The sequence below is a fragment of the Monodelphis domestica genome, chromosome 4, assembly GCF_027887165.1.
Source record: "Monodelphis domestica isolate mMonDom1 chromosome 4, mMonDom1.pri, whole genome shotgun sequence".
NCBI classification, from domain to species: domain Eukaryota; kingdom Metazoa; phylum Chordata; class Mammalia; order Didelphimorphia; family Didelphidae; genus Monodelphis; species Monodelphis domestica.
The window spans coordinates 263,752,519-263,774,975 of record NC_077230.1 but is presented as its reverse complement, the minus strand read 5'-3'; positions in this window follow the sequence as shown (position 1 = coordinate 263,774,975).

Genomic DNA, 22,457 nt, shown 5'->3' with positions numbered 1-22,457 from the left:
GCTCAGAGGGAGCCATGTCCAGTCAGTGCAGCTTCAACCCAGCTAGTGGGTCCTGCTGTTTGCACAAATGGTCCTAAGAGCAACACACAGAGATGACAGGAATGGGGGTGGGCAAAGGATGCTCATTATGATATGTTCATTTTCTGCTTTAATAGCTGCTGGTTCAAACAGAAAATAAGCTAGTGGGGCTTAAGTAATATAGAATGTGCTCTGTGGAAATTTCAAACTCTTACCTGATGATCAAGTCAAAATCAAATCTAAACTCAGACTGAGTAGTCAGGTGCCTTCCTGCCATGAATTCAGACTCTGCCAAGCTTCTCTCTTCTCCTTCGCACATATATCTACTCTCTGGTTTCCTTCAAGACTAGGTTCAAGTGCCATCTCCTAAAAGGGCTATTTCCTGATCCTTGTAGTTGGTGATACTCTTATCCTCACTCTCATTCCAAATTACTTTGTATGTATTTTGTATTTACTTAACTGTGTTCTTTCCCTTACCTCTAGGAGAGTGTAAGGTCCTGGAGAGAAAATTTTGCCAGTCAGATTGCAAGTGATTAATGAATGCTTAAAGAATTGAATTGAATAATGGACCTTCATGGTGCCTGAAATCCCACCATTAGTCATATCTTTGGGTTAAATTATTGAAGAACCCCGTTAAAACATTCCCTGGAAGAGTGGGACCTTATGGAAAGCCATTATCTCCTGAGAGAGGCTACTTTTACACGGGATCACATAAGGAGAGAATGCAGGAGCTGGGACTTGAAACCCAGTCTTCTGGCTCCAAGATTAGTGTACTTTGTACCAAATCACATTACCTCTCTCAAAAGGGAAAGGGGAGGGAGGGAGAGAGAAAGAAGCTTGGCCAACTTGACAAATTTGCCTAGGGCTGCTTGCAGCCTCAAGTACTGATTCCAGGCTATTTTAAGTAAGTTGCTGGGATTTTTTTTTTCTTATCCCAAAAGTATATTTTTAGACTATCTTTTATTAAAAAGTTGATTTTTAAATTAAAACTGAGATCTGTCAAGGGAACCCAAATATTTTGAAATAAGTAATGCCTTGGGGAATTCTTAAAATCTTAAGAGTTGAAAAGGACTTGAGATTATCTAGACCAGCAAATGCCTGAAATAAAAATCCCTAATAATTTGACATTCTCAGCAAATGGACATCTAGCTTCTTGTTTGAAAAATTCCACCAAGTCAAAATTATCTTCCATATGATAACCCTTTAAATACTTGAAGATAACCATCATGTCTTCCTGAAGCATCCTCCCCATCCCCCTCCCACTCATTTTTGTTCAGTCATTTTTTTAGTTATGGCCAACTCTTCATGATTTCTTTTGAGGTTTTCTTGGCAAAGATACCAGGAAGGTTTACTATTCCTTTCTCTAGCTCATTTTACAGATTAAGAAACTGAAGCAAACAGAGTTAAATGACTTTCCTCTGGTCACATAGGTAATAAGTGTCTGAGGTCAGATTTGAATTTGGAAAAAGGAGTCTTTCTAACTCTAGGCCTAGCACTCTACCTGTTGTAGACCAGGTGCCCATTCCACCCCATTAAGTAGCCCTAGTTTCTTCAACTGACCCTCTTATCCATCATTTCTAATGCCCTCTCTATCCCTGTGAAGTGGTACAGTTTTCTGTATTCTCACTGCTTCTTTGAAGAACGAATCTTACATAAACAAACACAAAACCCAGTTTATGCTCAAATTTTTCCCTAAAATATCAATCATTTTGGAACAAATTCAGGTTTTCAAAACAAGTGTTACAGCAGAACTGACTGTATTACTTCTGTCAGTCTAGTAAAAGAAAATCAAATTCTTCTGGCATGACTTGATAGTAAACCTGTTGCCATCTCATAGGGACCATTGTTGCCCTTCCTAAGGATCACAAACCATGCTTTTCATAAATCTTCCCTGACATCCATAAGTTCTTTGAATATTCTGAGATGTAGTTGTTTTAGGCCCAATGTTATGAACTCATTGAGGGCAGTGAGGTAATCTTACTTATCTGGGATTTCAATCCCTTGTTATCCATTTTTGTTCTAAAACCTCCAGTCTGAAGATCATTTTCCTAAATAGAGAAAAATAAAATGAGTTGAAAGCTTCTACTTTTTCTCTTTCATCTATTATTATTCCATTCCCCCTCAAAGTAGGGCCAATTCTTTTCTTTATTCTTCTTGCTCTCCAAATGCTTTTAAAAAGTCAGTTTTGGTTCATACTGTTCTCCTCAAGCCTTGCCCCATTCTGAGCTTTCATGTTCAACCTAATTTCAATTACACTTTTTTTGTATTCTTTGTTTTTATGTTTTGGGGCATGGCTTTTAAAAATCTGGATAGGCAGATGTAGCCTCTATATATCCATATCGGTCTTTTTTTCTTAAAATTCCCTTTTCTCATTAGAATAATTTGTTCATACATATCAGAATTTATTTCTTAAACTCATTCATGCTCTTTGAGATATCTTAACCTATAGAATGTTAGGCCATGTTTGTCTTCCAATAATTTCTCCAGATTCCGCAATTCTGTCTCCTAATGTTGTGATCTGTATCATAGTATATTTAGTTTTTCCCTAACTTACCAATCAATCTATAAAAAAGCATATATTAAAGCCCTATTATGCATCAAGCACAGATAGCTTCTGGGGATACAAATACAGAGAGTGAAACAACTACTGCTTGTGGGGAACTTATATACTAATGGGAGAGGCAAGAAGTAAATAGAGTCGGACCTTGTTTTACTCAGCCACTACTGTGATCCCTCACCTATCATGGGAGTTATGTCCCAGAGATTCCCCTGCAGTAGGTGAAGATCCATGAAGTAGAAGCTTTATAGTTATTTTATTATATATATATATATATATATATATATATGTATATATAAAGGCTTTATAAACCCTTCCCACTCTTCTATAAACCTTTCCCACACTCTTATAAACACTTCATAAGCTCTTAAACACTTTCTACACTCTTAAACCTGAACCTTAAACCCAAACTTAAAACCTAAACCTTCACAAAAACACAGCATCCCAGAGCAACATTATGTGAAGTGGACAAAGAGAGATGATTTGAGCACAGTGTGGTAGAATCAACAGACCGATGCTACAGTCACTGAGCCTATCAGCGCCCAAGATACAGAACATAGTGCTGTGGTTGGTCACCTTTCATTCCATCAGCCAATAGTGTGCCATGTATAATCTCATGTTGGCAAACTTGCACAAGAGGTAGTGGCATACTGCATTTCCATTGTGTACAGTATGATATTCATCTGCAAAATCCTGTGATATAGCAAAAACTCCACAATACAGAATTAGATTTTTTTTAAAATCCATAATATAGTGAAGCCTTGATAAGTAAACCACAGTATAATGAGGGACAACTGTACATTCCAAGATCCTTTGCTTAAGTTTAAAATAATGCATAATAGCAAACTCCATTATTTAAGAAGTATTTCTTAATTAAACATACTTAGGCACTTTATGACTTTTATTAGACTTGTCAGAGCTACTAGCATCACTACCCTTCTACTTTGGGGTCATTATAAATAACTAAATGACATTAATATATCAAAGAGTAGCACTGCTCTGTTTGAGACATGACTTGTTACAAAGGAGAACTCTGGACAAAGACTGGTACAGGAACTAATGTTTGATGCAAAACAATGTAATAACTCACACTAACATTTCTCAGTGAGAATGAGCATGACTGGGCAAACTGCTGTGAGACTAAGCTGCTTGAGAAAACGGTTCAGATTTAACACACAATTAAACATTTTTATTTTACATAGTTTTCTGCCTTTATTTTTTATTACCCATCATATATAACTGATTTCATGTGTGCTGAGTTCACATAAAACTACTGTATATAAGAACATTCAGAATAAATTTAATAAATTTAAAAAAATAAATGCAAAGGACTAAAATATAAAGTTGTTTGAAACACTGGGTATTAGCAGTTGGAGAGGGAGGGAGTGCAGAAAAAGATTGGTGTAAAAGGTGGTGTTCGAGCTTGCTGTAAGGGAGAAAGAGATTTTACCAGACAGAGGTTTGAAGGGAATGCATCCCAGGCTTTGGGAGGAGATGATCAGTGCAAAGTCATGGAGAGAAGAAATAGAATATTGTAGGTAAAGAATAGGGAAAAGGCCACTTTGGTTTGATCTAAGAGTGTACAATGAAGCTGGAAAGATAGTTTGGAGGTATGGCTAAAACGGACTTTAAAAGAGAAATAGAGAAGTTTTTATTTTACTGTCAAAGCAATAGGGAATCACTGGAGTCGATTGAATAGAAAAGCGACTTGATTATATCTGTTTAAAAGAATTTAGTTTGGCAACAGTGTGCAGGATGGACTGGAGTGTAGAAAAACCTGAAGCAAAGAGGCTAATCACTAAGTTGTTGCAATAATCTAGGACAAAGATTATTGGTTAAGGTATGAGTAGAGAAAAGGGGTAGGATGTCAGAGATGTGTCAGTAGAAATGATAAGATTTGGCAATGACCATTCCTTCTAAGCTTCCAGTCATTTCTACTTCAATAGTTGGAGCATCCTTATTAACCTGAGTCAGTTCTAGTATAACTTTTCTTTTACTTCTTCCTTTCTTCACCTTCTGAAGTATGAAATTAAAATTAAGGTAAATTTAAGGGTTGTCATACAGTTCTAAAGGTATGCACATAAGAAATTTTGCAAACTTTAGAGTACTAGATGCTAATTATTATTATTATTATTATTATTATTATTATTACTCCTTTTTTCTCTTATGCCAGTGGTGAGAACAGAGGAGTCAGAGGTAATGACAATGATTTATCTTTAATTAATGCTTTTGATACCTTAAAGAAGAGATATCAAACATGCAGCCACAATTGCAAGTGGCCCACAATACTTCCAAGTGCTGCCAGAAATGCATTAAAATATAGTTTCTATCTGATTGTAATCTGTTGATATATTATTTTTTTAAAAGAATGTATAGTTTTCTAAGTCACTGTGTGGTTCACTGAGATTCATATATTCTGTTCAGTGGTCCCAATTTCTATTTGAGTTTGACACTACTGCCATAAACAAATCAGGAACCAGCCAAAGAATGCTCTAGGTCAGTTAGAAAGATGTGTTCTACTCAAGTCTGGAGCTACAGCCAAGCTAAATTAAGGAAAAGATCATCGATAATAGTTAAAAATGCAGAACTTAATTGTACATTGTGTTTATCTTTCTTTCTAGATTATTAAGGCCATAAAGGTAGAGCTTATGACTTAGTTACCTTTGAATCTATTCCAGATGAACTATTACATCAGCACAAGGCACTTGGAAAATTCTCCAGTACAGCAAGGAGTCACCAACTGAGAGGTGGGTTTCATGACACTGCCTGGTAGATACCTGATGGGGGAATGGTACAGGCTAAAGCTTCTCTGGGTGTAATCAATCAGCAAGTGTTTATTATAAACACCTACTGTTTACAAGGCCCTGGGGATACAAATACAAAGAATGAAATAAACCATTCTTTTAAGGAATTTACATTCTAACTTAGAATCCTGGGCCAGGAACCAATGGAATGTCTAGGGACAAGAGCAATAAATATGTTCAAAGTCTAGTGATAAGGTTGGCATTGAGTTAGCAAAATAGGGTCCAAGGGCCCAGAAGCAGAGAGAGCTCATGAATAGTTCATGTAAGGAGCAATTTAAAGTGGAGGTCAAATAGTCCTTCCCATCAAAGGAAGATCAAAGGAAAGGGTCCAGTCCAGTGTGAGATGACCAGGGGGAAATCTGCTTCCCTCCAACTTGTCTTCTGCCTTTTAAACTAGGAAGTCTGACCCCAGTTCTGTTTTTACCAATCTGCTTAATATGCTTCTGCCAGTGATAAATGTTAACTTCATCTTCCCCTTTATAGGATGGAACAAAGAATAGGCAACTGTGTTAGACACCCTTCCTGGGGGGTAGCATAATACATTGCACGTAGTAAGTACTTAGTACATGGTTGGGTGAATAAATGACATTTCTTGTACTTTAAAAGGATTTAGTTTGCTGGTATAACAACGTTTAATGACTGTTGAGAGAGACAGAGAGATAGAGATAGAGACAGAGACAAAGAAAGGTGGACACAGAGAGAAAGACAGAGAGAGAGAGAGAGAGAGAGAGAGAGAGAGAAAGAGAGAGAGAAGAGGCAGAGACAGAGATAAGAAACAGACAAGAGAGACAGAGAGAGAGAGAGAAGAGAGACACGGAAAGAAGAAAGAGAGAGACAGAGAGAGAGAGAGAGAGAGAGAGAGAGAGAGAGAGAGAGAGAGAGAGAGAGAGAGAGAGACAGAGAGAGAGAAGAGAGAGAGAGATAAAGACAGAGAGACAAAGAGAGGCAGACAGAGAGAGAAAGACAGAGAGAGGGAGAGGAGAGAAAGGGAGAGGGAGAGAGAGAGAGAGAGAGAGAGAGAGAGAGAGAGAGAGAGAGAGAGAGAGAGAGAGACAGAGAGAGAGAAGAGAGAGAGAGATAAAGACAGAGAGACAAAGAGAGGCAGACAGAGAGAGAAAGACAGAGAGAGGGAGAGGAGAGAAAGGGAGAGGGAGAGAGAGAGAGAGAGAGAGAGAGAGAGAGAGAGAGAGAGAGAGAGAGAGAGAGAGAGAGAGAGAGAGAGAGGGAGGGAGAGAGAGAGACAGAGAGAGAGAAAAAGAGAGAGAGAGAGAAACAGTAAATGATATTTGTTGAGACGTCTTTACTTGTTCCTTTGAAGTAGAGACAGTGAGATCAGAGATGCGTAGGGATACTTGATGGTTTTGGTCACAATAATCACATACTGTCCATCACTTGTAGCAATATTTTGTTTGTTGTTGTTGTTGTTGTTGTTTTTAACCCTTACCTTCAGTCTTAGAATCAATACTGTGTATTGGTTCCAAGGCAGAAAAGCAGTAAGGACTAGGAAATGAGGATTAAGTGACTTGCCCAGGGTCACATCCCTAGGAAATGTCTGAGGCCAGATTTGAATTTAGGACCTCCTGTCTCTAGGCCTGGCTCTCAATCCACTGAGCCACTCAGTTGCCCCCTTGTTGAGTCATTTTTCAGTCATAGTTAACTCTTCATAACCCCATTCAGGGTTTTCTGGACAATGATACTGGAGTGGTTTGCCATTTCCTTCTCCAGCTCATTTTACAACTAAGGAAACTGAGGCAAGAAGGACTAAGTGACTTGCCCAGAATCACACAGAAAGTAAATGTCTGAAGCTAGATTTTGGACTGATTGCTGGCCCTGAGCTCTATCTATTATGCCATCTGGCTGCCCTGCAGTCTTTTGGAAGCCACTATAATAATAATAATAATAATAATAATAATACCAAAATAATAATAACAATATAAAATAGGCCAGGATCTTTAATGCCATTGATAGAGGGATCCCATGGATGAGGAAACTCCCTCTACCAAAGTAGATAGGTTCCTTCTCTGCAACTGAGAGTCAGAATTTCCCAGAACACTGAAAAATCAAATGACTCGTCCAATACTATGCAGCCAGAGTGTGTCAGAGGAGGGACTTAAACCTGGGTCTTCCTTGCTCCAAGCCCCTTTGTCTCTTCACTGTACCAAACTACCTCTTGTTCTATTAAAAAAATAATATTATAAAATATATATATAGTATTTTAAGATTGTAAGATTACTTTAAAGATGCTTTAAATATATTATCTGATTTGATCTGGACATCAGCTCTGTGAGAATGATGTTTTTATCTCCATTTTCTAACTAAGAAAATTGAATCTGAAAGAGATTAAATTACTTGCCTAAGGTTGAAAAGCTAATGAGTATTTAAAGCAAGATTCTAACACTGATTTTACTCATTCCAAACCTAGTACTCTATCAATGGGGCTTAGTTACCTCTTAATGTTAGATGATGCCCTGACAAATGTCTAGTGTCTTGCAGATGATTCAGTGACTCCTACCATGTGTAAATTGGAAAGGACTTCAAATTATCTATTTTAACTGCCTTCCTTTATATGACTTGCCACAGCTCAGAGAGGGAATTGGCAATGGGGGAAGGGGAAAACGAAGAGGGGGATAGCTAGGTGGCTCAGTGGATAGAGAGTCAGGCCTACATATGGGAGGTCCAGGGTTCAAATATGATCTCAGACACTTCTTAGCTGTGTGACCCTGGAAATGTCACTTAATATCCATTTCCTAGCCCTTACTACTCTTCTGTCTTGGAACCAATACACAATATTAATTCTAAGATGGAAAGTAAGGGTTTAAACATTTTTTAAAGCTCACACTGATAGTAAGTGATAGAGGTAGCAATCGAATCTAATCATTATAATTCTAATGTCAGTATTCTTTCCCCAGTATCACAGTGACAACTGAAAGAATACTAGATTTGGGGTCAACGAATTTGGCTTCAAATCTTTATTCTGACAACACTGATGTGGCACTGAACAATTCTTATCTTAGTTTTCTCAGCTACAAAATAAAGGGGTTAGACTTAAATGATCTTTAGGGCTCCTTCTAACTCCAAATCTTTGATCCTATTTGACTATGAAAACTCCCCATTCTAACCTACTTATACCCCTAAAATATTCAGACCTGATGCCAAAAATATGACTATAAGTCAATCCCATTAATTTAAGGCTTTGGTTCTTATTAAAATGCAAATATTCCTGGAGCGGTGCTAGCACTTATTTTTAAATGGGAATCTGAGATCAAGTTTTGATAAGGAGAGTCCAAAAAGGAAAAAGTCACCTGAGGTACTAGGGTGGATGGGGCAGGACCATGGAAATAGGGTCAGAAACTATTTCCCTGATTTTGTTTGGGGTCGCGGAGTCTGCTATAAGTGAGCTTGCCTCTGCCCAGAGGAGCTCAGAGGAGACACCACCAGGGAAGTCCCGTGATCCCTTTGAATCCAGAAGAGAAGAATCTCAGGGGCTTATATGTGTACAAGCTGGCCAGAGAATGCCAGGGTGTCATATTGCTTCTGTGTGGACAAGGAACCAAGATGGGGGGGGGGGTGGAATATTTTCAAATATTCAAAGAGAAAACCTCAGTGACATGAATGGACAATGTCAGCTGAAGCAGACAAAACCAAAATATGGTCTAAATATCTTCTCTAAATGGGTTTTGGAAAAATCTCAAATTCAGATTCATCAGAAGTGGGGTTTGGGGAGACACAGAGCAATGGAAAGATCCCAGTGAATTTGAGTGAGTTGATCTCTCATAAGGTAACTTGCCTGAAATAAACCAAGTTGCCTTGGCTGGCTAAAGCCCTGGAACTGATCAGTTCATACTGGCTTGGGGTTTGTCTGAGGTTGTTTATATGTGGTTGAGAACTTTGTTTTGCTTTAAAAACAAAAGTTTAACAAATCTGACTGAAGAATCTGCATTTTGCTCTGATGTCTGCTTTATCACAAAAGGGCACACTGAAAACTTCCCAATCTCTCCATCCATACCACTGAGGTGATTTAATACCTCATAACAGAAGTAATTTTGTGATAATCACACAAAGACAGCAATTAAAAAATATTGCTTGTTTCAGGGCCTATAAATTGGTTGCTGGTAATTGACAACAGAATGTGTTTTCTAACTCAGTGAAATGATATCTTCTTGCAAGCTGGCACAGTAATTATGATATTTGTACAGTACCAGAGGACTTCCAGTAGGCATTCGACAGGGAGTTGATTAAATCGCCAGGTGTAATTGAAGGTTTTGATTGCACTGCATCTAAGATGCTCCAAGGTAACAGCCTTAGCTCCCTTCTTGTCACTCACTTTTAATAGATGGTGGACTATCGGTCTTCTTCATATTTCCCAGTTCTTAAAATTTGGTCATGGAAAGAAGTGTGAAGAAGGAACCCTGGAGAGCTTTTCAGCTCAGTAAAGAGGAGAAAAGAGAACAGATACTTCAGTCTTGATCTAAAAGGCATCATTTGAAATATGACTAAAAATGTTTCTGAAGCTTTCATTTATTTCCTTAGATTGTAAGTTCCTAGAGGGCAAGGATCCTGTTTTCAGTCTGTCCCTGACAAATATAATCTTGAAACTACTTCATTCCTATCAGAGAATATAGATTTAAAAATGAGAGTCACTTCTCCCTTTTTTTAAAAAACTAAATCCATTTTAAAATTGCTTTCTTTTGCAAAAGCAGTGATTTAGCCTGCTGGCTTCTAAGAGGTAATGAACTGAATGAGGAGGGGCTTTCTAGACTGTGGTCAATAGAATCCTCTAGATTCAAATTCATTCATGCTCTATTTATAGTATAGACAATTTCTAATTTTATTTTACCTCGCTTTAGACTGTCTCTTCTCCTCCAGGACTCCAGGACCAACTGTCAATCAAACATTTCCATATGAATATCCCAAAGGCTTCTCAAACTTAACATTTCCTAAACAGAACTCAATTACGTCCAAAAATATGTTTTTTTTCCAATTACCCTCGTTCTGTGATTGGAAACCTTGGTGTAATCCTTAATCTCTCACTCCCATTTACCCATATTTGTACTCAGTTGCCAAATCTTGCCCTTTCTAGCCTGATGACAACGGTTATATATTATCCTTCTCTGTACTCATATAGATGCCACCCAATTCCAGATTCTCATCACCTCTTGCCTAGACTCTTGCCATAGTTTCCTCGTGGGTTTCTTTGCCTTAAGTCTCTCTCTTTTCCAATCCATTTGCTGCATAGTTGCCAAAGGGATTATTCTAAAGTTCAGGTGTGACCCTATCATTCTCTTATTCAATAAAATCCAGTGGCTCTTTATTACTTCTAGGATCAAATACAAACTGACATTTATGGCCCTTAACAATCTATCTTCCTAAGCTTATTACCATTTTATTCCCCTTCACCAATACTTCAATATAACCAATCAGGTCTTTTAACTATTCTTCATAGATGGCATTCCTTATCTTCAAGCCTTTGCACTGCCTGTCCCTCATGCCTAGAAGGAATTCTCTTCAATTCAGCTTTTTTAAATCCCCACTTTCCTTCAGGGGTCAACTTAGATGCCATTTTCTAGATAATTTTGTAGAGAAGGAACTAGGATTATCTTATATCCATTTTGTATATGCCTTTCTATGAACATGATGCCTCCTCTGGCTGGGATGTAAACTCAAAAGCAAGAATGTTCACCTTTGTTTTTGTCGCTTCAACACTTAGAACAGTTGTCCTTCATCCTTTATTTTCAAATACCAATGCCATCAGGATGAGTAATATCTTGACTTGCCTGTGAATTGGATTTAAGTGAGTCAGAGTAACACAAAATTGTCAACCTCACAGTCAGAGTTATCAAAGTCCAGTGGAGAGACAAACGTCAGGATGACTGGCAATGGCTGAGGATACAGTAGATGACTGTGGCCTCTTAGATGTCTTACCATGTTCTAACCATTCCATAGTGTTTGCTTCAGCTGCCTTTGTGGTCCCTGGAACAAACTATTCTCATCTTCCAAATCTGCTGGAAAAAGCCTTATTTGGGGTAGACTCCCTAGAATCATCAAGAGTTCCATTGGGTACCCTCAACTTGGTTTAGCCCATCTGCCAAGATGACATGTGGCTGCTGTGCATGCTACAGCTTCTTAGAGCCTCAGTGAGAGTCTTAAAAAGTAAAAGATGGACAATAAAGATGGATTAGCATCCCTGAAAAGGGCTCTGCATGCCTTCACATAAAAAATGTTAGTCCTTCCTGAACATTCAGCACATAGGAAATACTCAAGAAACGCTGTATTCCTCTTCTCATGTTTGGGCTTACTAGAATATATGGTCAGAGAGGAGTTTGGGGAATAAGAATTTGGCAGCCATGTCAAAGATGAATTGGAGAGGAGAGGTTAGCGTTAGGGTAAGTTATTGTAAATAGTCCTGGTAAAGGTGAAGGCGAGGCTGACAGTGAAGATCATTAGAATGGAAAGAAGGGGATGTATATGTGAGATGTTATACAGGTAGAGTCAGGATTTGATGTGGAAATTGAAGAAGTGGGAAGAATCAAAATTGATTTCATTATTGTGAACAAGGATGCCATCAAAAGAATGACATTCTCCAGCAAGATTCGGTCCCCCAGGAGAGAACTAAGCAGACTCTGGATTATTTGCCTTTAGGGATTATTGTAAACCAAACATGTTCCTGATAGATAATCCTTTGAACAATGATTTTTTATTAATTCAAACATCTTTTATGTAAAATAAGAACACTTCCAGAATATATCACTAAAGTTAATTTTGTTTTGCAGTCAGTTGTTTTTAGTCATATCTGACTCTTTGTGACCCCATTTGGGATTTTCTTGGCAAAAATACTGAAGTGGTTTGCCATTTCCTTCTCCAGCTCATTTTACAGATGAAGAAACTTGAAGCAAACAGGGTTTTGACCTGCCCAGGGTCATACAACTAGTAGTAAGTGTGCCTGAAGATAAGTCTTCCTGACTCTGGGCCCTGTCACTTTATCACTCTGTCCCCACCCCACCCAAGTTAATGGCTGTGTTGTAAAGCCAGAAAACCAAGGACAAAGTCATTAGCAGAAGTGTCAGTCAGAAGAATATGAGATTTCAGAATGGTAGAGAATTTATTGATGAAATGGCCTATAAACTGTGCTCTAGAGGCAGGTAACAAAGTCTAGAGAAGATTAAGGATAAGGAAGATAGGGAGACATCTTGAGGGTGAAAAGGCTCAATTTAATACAATTGAAACAAGTAATTATTGTGTCTGCTAAGTATTTGGAAAATAAAGACAAAACAACGTCCATGTCTCCATGGAGTTTATATTATACTGGTATCAGTATTAATATATTATTACTAGAGTTTATGTTCAGTCATTCAGAGACTGTCCAATTTATTATGGATTGTTATTATTGCTCATTTTTCCTCCTTTTTCTTTCAATTTTGTTGTTGGGCAGGTAGGTGGCATAATAGATAGAATGCAGACCTGGTCAGGAAGACCCATTTTCCTGAGTTTCAAATCTGGCCTCAGACACTAGCTGAGTCACCCTGAACAAGTCAATTAACCTTGTTTGCTTTAGTTCCTCGTCTATAAAATGAGCAAGAGAAAGAAATGGCAAACCATACTAGTATCTCTGCCAAGAAAACCCCAAAATGGGGTCACAAAGAGTTGGACATGACTGAAAATGACTGAACAACAATCAATCACCAGAAGGGAATCTCGAAAAATAGTAGGTTAATCCCCTATCAATCAGTTTCACTCTTCATGAATTTTAATAAAAGACTTCTGGGAGAAAGGGGAGGGGATGACTGTCTGTTTAAATTAGATTTTTGGATTATCTATGGAATTTCTTTATTTTAGGCCCCACCCAGCTCTGTCTTCATCTTCCAGCTTTCCTTCTTCCATTGCCCTCCCATTTGCATGCCTAATTACAAGCTGGTAATAAATCCGTCTTTCATTTGATACCTTCAAATACTTGGTTACCAAGCCAACTTCTTCTAAGTCTGTCTTCTAGGAATAAGAGGGACTCTTGTAAGAAGAGCTGCCTGCCTGTCAACACTACTACAATTTTAGCTCCAAGGGGAAACTGAGAACAGGCAGGGACAGAGTGGCAAGTATCTTGGACTGTTAGAATCTTGGCTTTACACTTGGTCTAAACCTTGAAGAAAGGTTTAGGAAAGATGCATGTCAATTCTCTTATTTTTTTTCCTCCAAGGCAGCACCTTGAGTCTGGAAGGCACTTGCTAAATGTTTGTTAAATTGGCTGTAGCAGATCCATGTCTAGAATGCCATAATGTCTATATTAATTAGTTAGATTCCCCCCTGCCCCACTCTATCTAAGTCAGGGGTGCTGTCTTACAAAATTCTTTGGAGCCAGAATATGACTCACTCTAGGGGGATCAAGGAGAGTTTTGAAACCCAAGAGGAACAGATAGACTGCATCTCCTCAAGGCCTGGAGACTTAAAGGAAAAAATGACCTACATATGGACTCTGTTCCTTATGCAAAATAAGTGGTGAGTGCCAACCATGGAACAGATGTTTGAAATCTTGCCACATGAATGTGAATGTGGCCCTGGCCACTCTTTTCTCTCTTCTTTGGTCTCTGTGCAGCTCCTTTACAGGAGGAGTGAACCTTGGGCAGTCTGTCATTGTGAGAAAGGAATGAAACTAAGAACAGCATTATGAATGAAGAAAAAAAGTTTCTTTACTTGGGGATGTCCATGGACTAATTTTGAGGAAGGACTAGAATCTCAGTGAGAGCTGAACATTATAGTATTTCACGGTATGGTGCTAGGAAATCCTGCAAAGTATTTAATGGTATTTCTGAGGCTCTGGTGTGTATCTCTGTCTCTGAAGATGTCCTCTCCAAAATCTGAGTCCTGCTCTGGATAACCCTAAAAGTCAACTGATGATTCAGGGAACAATTAAGTCCATGTTTCTAGAGCACTTTTTCATTTACAAGGTTCCTTTCCAAAAAACATTCTTGGGAGGGAGGGAGTTCACGAATTACCATTATCTCTATTTTATAAATGAGGAAAGCAAGAATCAGAAAGATTAAGCAACTTGACCAGAATCACACAGCAAAGTCATATCAGAGCAAGGACTTGAACCTAGGTCTTCTGACTCTGCTCTTTCCATTAACAGCACACTCCCTCTTGGTCCCTGAGGAGTAGAGTAGAGGAATCCAGAGGAGAAGAGTGGTATGGGATGGATATGGGAGAGCTGTGTATTGTAGAATGTGAAATTCTTATCTTTCCAAATGAGGGAGTCGATTCAATACTCTGAAGGATTCTTTATATCTAAATCCTATGCTCATCAGCCCAAGGTGATGGGGTTGGGAAGGGCCACTTAGGCATCTATTAAGACATTTTAACTCCTCCTAACTGGCAGGTTCTAGCCCTTTGCTCCTAGATGAGCTAATGAGACTCCATCGTATAATTTAATTAATTTAAAATTAACAGTGGAATACTAACCCTGGTTCCTTCTTCATTGATGAATGAAGAATCTCTGTGGATTTCTATGGAATAGTGTAGAGATTTGTGTGGCCTGATGCTCTATGCTGCTCCCAATGGTAGATCCTTGATGTATTGGTTGGCAGTCACTCACTAGAATTAAAGTCCTTCAGATCTAGCTCCAGACTACTTTTTCAGAATCATTTCATATTATTGACCATTTTCTCATTACACCAAACTTTGTATTGTTAACTGAACTCCACCTTCCATCTCTCATTTCAATATCTTTACATAAGTTATCTTCTCTACCTTGATTGCATTTCTTTCTCATTGGTACCTCTCAGAATCTTGAATTCAAATCTAGACCCAGACACTTACTACCTGTGTGACCCTAGGCTAGCTGCTCTCTGCCTCAGTTTCCCCAATATAAAACTGGGATAATAATACCACCTAATTTCCAGAGTTACTGAGAAGATCAAATGAGATGATATAATAATGTGGTTGTGGGGGGTGTCATTTTTCAGTTGCATCTGATTGTGACTCTATTTGGGGTTTTCTTGGCAATGATTTTGGAATAGTTTGCCATTTCCTTCTCCAGCTCAATTTTTTAAATGCAAAACGACACTGACATAAAAGGACTTAAGTGATTTGCATAGGGTCACACAACAAGTAAGTGTCTGAGGCCAGATTTAAGCTCAGGAAGATGTCTTCTTGACTTCAGGTCTGACATTATCCACTGTACCACCTAGCTGCCCAATATAATAATAGTAGGCACTTAATATATACATATATACTCTTCTCTTCCACCGAGACCCTGTTAGGGTCTTTAGGTTCTTTAACTGCCTAGTTCAGATCCTATGCAAAGTATTCCCTGAATCCTCCAATTACTGATATCCTCTTCTTCCTGAAATTATCTTGTATTTACTTCTCTGTTTATCAGTTTTATATCCCTTAATCAAACATATGATCATTAGGGACAGAGATTGTTTTGCTTTTATGCATATGCCCAGAGCTGAGCACAGTCTCTTTCATATAACATTCAAAAACAAAACATCTGTTGAATTGAATTTGTGTTTGAATTGAATTAGAGAACCTAATTCAAGTCAGTGCCTTCCTTATTCAGAAGGAATAAGAAAGGTAAAGATAGCGAGTGTTAGGAGAAAGTCAGGGTCAGAGAAGAAGTGTATATTAAGAAGATAATATTCACAAAGGAATAGTTCTACTCTAGCAGTTCTGCTCTGACCTGAGTGCCCTCCTGCACTCAGTGCCCACAAATGACAAGCTGATACTACTGGGAGACTTCAACGCCTGTGTTGGCCAGGACCATGAAAGATGGAAAGGAGTGTTCGGCAAACGTGGCATGGGCAAAATGAACAACAACAGCTTGCTGCTACTCAGCAAATGCTCAGAGTTCAAACTCACCATCATGAACATTGTGTTCAGAATGGCGAACAAATATAAAACAACGTGGATGCACCCAAGATCAAAACAGTGGCATCTCATTGACCACATCATTGTACGCCGGCGAGACATCCAGGATGTACAGATCACCAGAGCCATGAGAGGAGCTGAATGCTGGACAGACCACCGATTGATTAGAGCGACTCTTCAAATGCGCATTGCACCTCACCATCCAAAATGCACCCAGACAGTTCGCACATTTTACAATATGAGTCGTCTTAGAGATCCATCTTATTTGCAAACATTCCAGTCCTGCCTGGACGACAAGCTGTCTGCCAAGGGACCACTCACTGAAAGCTCAACCGAGAAATGGAACCGGTTCAGAGACGCAGTGAAGGAAACATCAAAGGCAGTCCTAGGCCCAAAACAACACAACCACCAGGACTGGTTTGACGAGAACAACACTGCTATTGAAGACCTATTGGGCAAAAACAACAAAGCCTTTATGGAGTGGCAAAATAACCCAAACTCTGCTCCTAAAAAGGACAGATTCAAGTCTCTCCAAGCCATGGTACAGTGTGAGATCAGGAAGATGCAAGACAGATGGTGGGGAAAAAAGGCAGAAGAAATCCAGCGCTTTGCTGATATGAAAAACTACAAATAATTTTTCAGTGCCCTCAAGACTGTCTATGAGCCATTAAAACCCACCACCATTCCCTTGCTATCCTCTGACGGTGACACTCTCATAAAAGATAAAAAAGGCATCAGCAACAGGTGGAAAGAACACTTCAGTCAGCTTCTCAACCAACCCTCTTCAGTCGACCGTAGTGCCCTTGACCAGATCCCCCAAAACCACACCATTGAACAACTTGACGTCCCTCCTTCAATAGAGAAAGTCCAAAAAGCCATTAAACAAATGAGTGCAGGCAAGGCACCTGGTAAAGACGGGATCCGAACTGAGGTGTACAAGGCCTTAAATGGAAAGGCGCTCCAGGCATTCCACATAGTGCTGACCAGCATATGGGAAGAGGAAGACATGCCCCCAGAACTCAGAGATGCCTCCATCATAGCCCTATACAAGAACAGAGGCTCACGAGCAGCCTGTGACAACTACAGAGGCATCTCACTACTCTCCACTGCTGGAAAGATCCTTGCCCGTGTTATACTCAACAGACTCCTGTCATCTGTTTCAGAGCAGAACCTGCCTGAATCACAATGTGGCTTCTGACCAGATCGCAGCACCATCGACATGGTCTTCACAGTGAGGCAAATGCAGGAAAAATGCCTTGAGCAGAACCTGAGTCTCTACATTGTCTTCATAGACCTGACAAAGGCGTTCAACACAGTGAACAGGGATGCATTGTGGGTGATCCTTACTTAGCAAGCTCGGTTGCCCAGCAAAATTCATCAAACTGATCCAGCTCTTTCATGTCAACATGACAGGGGAAGTCCTATCTGGTGGAGAGACTTCTGATCACTTCAACATCCCCAATGGTGTGAAACAAGGCTGTGCCCTCGCTCAGGTACTATTCAACCTATACTTCACCCACGTATTATGACATGCTGTGATGGATCTAGACCTGGGCGTCTACATCAAATACCGACTGGATGGCTCACTATTTGACCTTCACCGCCTGACTGCAAAAACAAAGACAACAGAGAGACTCATCCTGGAAACTCTCTTTGCAGATGACTGTGCTCTCATGGCCCACCAAGAAAATCATCTTCAAACCATTGTGGACAGGTTCTCCACCGCAACAAAACTGTTTGGCCTGACTATCAGCCTCAGCAAAACAGAGGTGCTGTTCCAACCCGCACCAGGGAGGCCAACTAACCAGCCGTGCATTACAATCGACGGCAAGCAGCTTTCTAACGTCAACACTTTCAAGTACCTGGGCAGCACCATCGCCAACGACGGGTCCCTAGACCAGGAGATTAATGCCAGGATCCAAAAGGCCAGCCAGGCACTTGGGTGGCTGCACTCCAAAGTCGTCCAACACAGCGGTGTAAGCACTGCGACGAAGGTCAAAGTGTACAACGCAGTGGTCCTCAGCTCGCTCCTGTATGGTTGTGAGACATGGACACTGTACCAGAAGCACATGAAACAGCTGGAGCAATTCCACCAACGCTCCCTCCGGTCAATCATGAGGATCCAATGGCAGGACCGAATCACCAACCAGGAAGTCCTCGACAGAGCCAACTGTACCAGCATCGAAGTCATGGTCCTCAACCAGCTACGATGGTCTGGACACGTCATCCGCATGGACCCACAGCCAATACCAAGACAGGTATTCTATGGTGAACTGTCAGCTGGACCCAGGAAACAAGGCTGACCAAAGAAAAGATTCAAGGATCAGCTAAAGTCCAACTTGAAGTGGGCTGGCATTACACCAAAGCAGCTAGAACTCGCTGCCTCTGACAGAAGCAGCTGGTGAACCCACATTCACCATGCCGCCACCACCTTTGAAGAGGAGCGACGTCGATGTCTTGCCGCTGCGCGTGAATGCCGACACCAGGCCACAACCGCACCTCCCGTAACAACTGGCGTCCCAGGCCCCATGTGCCACACACTGTGCGCCTCAGCCTTTGGACTCCAAAGCCACATGAGGGTACATCAATAGATGATAATGCACAAAGACAATCGTCATTCTCGGTCACAGAGAGACTACCACTAATTATTCACAAAGGAAATCCTAGAACCCGGACAGGGAAAGCATGGTAAAGATCAAAGATAGAGACAGAAACAAGATGAGAGCACAGATTACCTGGGCAGAAAGGAGATGCCTGGGATACAGATCAGAGCCCTATGTTGGATGTTGTAAATCTTGAAATTTCTCAGACTTGTGAATGTTAAAAATTTCCACATTGGGGAATTCTCTATTGGAACAATTCCCTACTGGGAACATTCCCCATTTTGACAGTGAGAACTCTCCTTGGATCAGAAATGGGAGGACCTCTGCTCCACCCTAATTGGGACTGCTTTGGGGGAGAGAACTCCTTGCTAAACAATGAGGGTACTTGGGCCCATACTTATAGTGAGGCAAAAAGTTCTTTAAGCCATGCCTATTTTTAGAAGTAATACAAAGGGATGCTAAGTATCTATTAAAGGTCAGGAAACTTGAAAACTTGCCAGGAGCAAAGAGGTGAAAACTTATTCAGAAGTTTTTTCTGGTACAAATTTACTAAAGGGATTAGTCGACCCAACAGTGTTTTTAGAATGGGTTGTCCCTTGGAAAACATCTACTGTGATTGGTAGATGTAAGGACTTAGGGGAGGTGACATAGGAGAGAACCCCCTATATAAGAAAAAACAGAAAATCTCTTAGGAGAATCCTTTTTGGAGAAAAGCTCTTGGGAGAGGCTCTGAAGAAGGGAAGCTCTTGGAGGACAATCTCTAAGGAGGCCTCGCTGGAGCTCCTCTGAGGGGACTCTGTCACTAGAATCCTTTCTTAGACAGACCTTGTGGTGAGTGATAAAAGACTGACTGACTGATCTCTCTCTCTTAAGACTCAGATCTAGGCCATGTTGGCTTAAGGCCCTTCATACTTATTTCCTTTTTCTCTCTTTCTCTCTTTTCTTTAATTCCTCATTGTATTATTAATAAAATTCTCTATAAAACCCAGTTGACTTTGGTATATTCATAATTGGGAATATTTCCCTGGTGACCACCTTATATTTGATTTAAAACAAGACACTGTAGTGAAACATATTTTCTGCGGTCACAAATTTACTCACCCACTCTTATATCTATCACAATTTATATCTTCAACTATTTTAACTCACTACAGTTTACAACCGCAACCATTTTAACTCTTAAAATTTATGGCTTCACTATTTTAAATATAACAATGTACAATAAAATAGTGATAGGGGATTTCAAGTACCCAGACATCTGTTAGAACTGTCTCTAAAAACAGGACAGTTCATAATTCTTGACTTGCCTTAATAATTATTTTAGTCTTCAAAGGTAGAGAAAGGTAGAGGTTTCAAAGGTAGAGAAACCAACAAGAGAAACTTATTTATAGGTCTGATTCTCACCAATAAAAAAGAACTGGGTATTTAGGTCTAAATAATGTGAACCTTGTGGGTAAATGACCGCTCCATCTTAGAATTTGCAAAGGAGAAGAAAAAGAAAGCTTGCCAGAGTCTGAAATGTATTCCTGATTATGGTAGAAAGTAGAATTCTATAGCCTAAAATGCTACAGAGAAAGCTTGAAAAGACAGAGTATTCTTGAGAATGAAATTCTATAGTTATGAAGAGAAACATTTTAATTGCAATAAAAAGAGGATGCTGGCTAAAGAGACTGATATGGATAAACACGGGCCTCATCAATCCATGTGGATTTATTTTTAAAATATAGTAAGGGCAGCTAGGTGGCTCAGCAGTTGAGAGCTGGACCTAGAGATGGGAGGTCCTGGATTCAAATCTATCCTCAGATGCTTCCTAGTTGTGTGGCCCTGAGCAGGTCATTTAGCCTCATTGTCCAGCCTTTACCACTTTTCTGCCTTGAAACCAATGCACAGTAGTGATTGTAAGATGGAAGGTAAAGGATGCTGGCTTTTTTTTAATGTATTGATATCTTTTGTTTTTACGTTTTCTTAATTTTCAAATACATATCTTCTACTTTCCCTGCCTACAGTGCCATTTCTTATAACAAAGAATAAATAAGAAAGAAACAGTTCACTGAAACTAACCTTCAGAATCAGGAAGTATATTTGATATTCCATACACATATTTCTCTGCTTCTACCAAAAAATAAAACAAAAAACAAACAACTCTCATTTCTCCTTTGGGATCAACTTGATCATAATTACGCCGTGCAAGTTTCTTTCTGGTATTTATTGTTGTTGTCACTTGCATTGATGGAATCACTGTTTATTGTTTTCCCAGTTATCCTTATTTCACTTTATATCAGTTCATCTAAGACTTCCTCTGTTTGCTTCTCTGAATTCTTTGTATTCATTGTTTTTATGGCACAATAATATTTTATTGCCTTCATGTACCACAATTGAGTTTAATCACTCTCCAATCAATTGGTGTTTTAATTTGTTTCCAGTTCTTTGTTGCTATCTCCCCTTTCCCCTACCACTACCCCCCCCCATACACACACACACATAGCTGTAAATATTTGGGTACTTTTCTAACCTTCTGATGGTGGAGTTTCTGGGTTAAGGGGTATAGATATTTTCATTACGTTTTAAGTATGCTTTCAAATAGCTTTCCAGAATGATTAGACCAAGGCATCATTATACCAAGAGTATATTTGTGTACCTGGCTTTCCATAGCTGATAGCTGATTGACTCTTTCCTTCAAAAAGTGGCATTTCCTTTTACACCACTGGGAAAAGGTGGGTGCAACTGGTTGGTCCCACCTGTAGTTTGGCTGTGTTATAACACACCTATATTCTTCATTCCTCAGCTTCTTTTGGGCATCCTAATAATTTTAAAAATAAATGAAAAGGGGGCAGCTAGGGAGCACAATGGATAGAGCACCAGATGTGGTGCTCTATCCATTGGTGGATCTGGGTTCAAATCAGACCTCAGATACTTCCTAGTTGTGTGACCACCCTGGGCAAGTCATTTAACTCCATTTGCCTACCCCTTCTCGCTCTTCTGTCCCAGAACTGATAGTAAGACAGAAGATAAGGGTTTAAAAAATTAAAAATTGAATCCAATCAAACTGCCATTTAAAAAAAATCATCCCATCACCAAATAACCCAATTGCCTGAATTTTATACTTTTAAGTTTCTCATTTTGAATAAGCTCTTGAGATGTCTCATACCGCAGGCATAGCAATAAGTTGAAAAGAAAAATTCAGCGGCGGTGCCCCTAGTTTCCTGATAACCACACCTCCACTTTCATCCCTTGAGCTCAAAGCCTTTCCTCAGACTCATTAATTCTTAACCTTTCTTTGAGGGCAATGGATGTCAAGTATTATTAGCCCCATTTCAGGGATTATGAAACTAAGGAAAGCAAAGAAGTCTATTGACTCAAACATGTTCACACAGGGAGATAGGGCAGAACCAAGAGAAGGGGCAAGTCCAGCTTTCCTTCTCGACAGGGCATCTGGCCAGGCAGCTTCTCAATTGTGCTTGAAAACAGGGAACTCGGGTGGGGTTGGGCTCCAGGAATGTGACACTGAAGGAAGAATCAACTCTTTTCTTCATGTGTTCTTTATTCAGACCATTCTTCAGAGTGCTAAGACTGTATCCCTTTTCTTTGTGTGTTTCATAACAGAAGTATTAAAGTATT